Consider the following 948-nt stretch of genomic DNA (forward strand, 5'->3'; position numbering starts at 1 on the left):
ATAAAGAAATTTCAAGTGATAAGATAAACAATAGAATTATTATTAATGCTTGCAAATTGCAATAACTATTGAGTTGCTAATAACTTTTGAATCGACGAAGATGGAAAAATCCTTGTGATTGAAACGTTTAATTAATAAGCAATTAGTAGAAAACATATAAGAATGTCAAACAATTTTTTCTAATGGAAAATGCCTAATAAAATATTGAAATTATTGCATGTCACTCCATCATTCTATATAAACGTACAAAGAAATAGAATGAATAAATAATATAATAACATTGGTATTTTAGGGACTTCAAAAATCATTAAGGCTATTTTAGTATCTTCGAAATGGTTGGAGAGTTGAGGCTTAAAATCGCTTGACCATAAGACTGAGTATTTTCCTGACATTGGGGTTAAAATAGCGCTTTGGGGATTTTTTTATAGTTTCACCTTGAAAAGTTTTATTTATTATTTTTTGGCAAAGGGCTTAAGCGATACAGCTACCAAATGCTCACAATGACATAAGATGTCGATCACAAATTAAGGCAAGACAAATAAGACCGCGAAGCGGGATCCATCCAACCAAAAGAGGACATTTAAACTTAAGAAACAACTAAACCAAAACAAAATCACATAGAAAGAAGATGAAGCTCATCGCTTCTTGGAGACACCAACAGTCTTTCCTCGGCGCCCAGTAGTCTTGGTGTGCTGTCCCCGCACGCGAAGACCCCAGTAGTGACGGAGTCCACGATGATTCCTGCAAGGATCATGAAAATTTGAATAAAGAGAAGCACAGCTAGAAGTCGAGATATAATAGAAGTAATTTGAAGTTAAACCTGATCTTCTTCAGGCGTTCTAGATCATCCCTGAGTTTCATGTCCAGTGCATTGGAAGTCACCTGAGAAAACTTTCCATCCTTGTAATCCTTCTTCCTGTTTAAAAACCAGTCTGGGATCTTGAATTG

At 34.9% G+C, this 948-nt stretch overlaps 1 long non-coding RNA gene across 1 annotated transcript; it reads right to left on the reverse strand.

The window, feature by feature from the left end:
• Window positions 1-471: 471 nt before the first annotated feature.
• Window positions 472-948, reverse strand: LOC140966293 (uncharacterized). Its single transcript, XR_012173309.1, has 2 exons — window positions 821-948; window positions 472-741 (listed from the first exon to the last, which is right to left on the reverse strand). It is a non-coding gene; the product is annotated as an uncharacterized lncRNA (long non-coding RNA).

This window comes from Primulina huaijiensis, unplaced genomic scaffold, assembly GCF_012295235.1.
Source record: "Primulina huaijiensis isolate GDHJ02 unplaced genomic scaffold, ASM1229523v2 scaffold204343, whole genome shotgun sequence".
In the NCBI taxonomy this organism is placed as follows: Eukaryota; Viridiplantae; Streptophyta; class Magnoliopsida; order Lamiales; family Gesneriaceae; genus Primulina; species Primulina huaijiensis.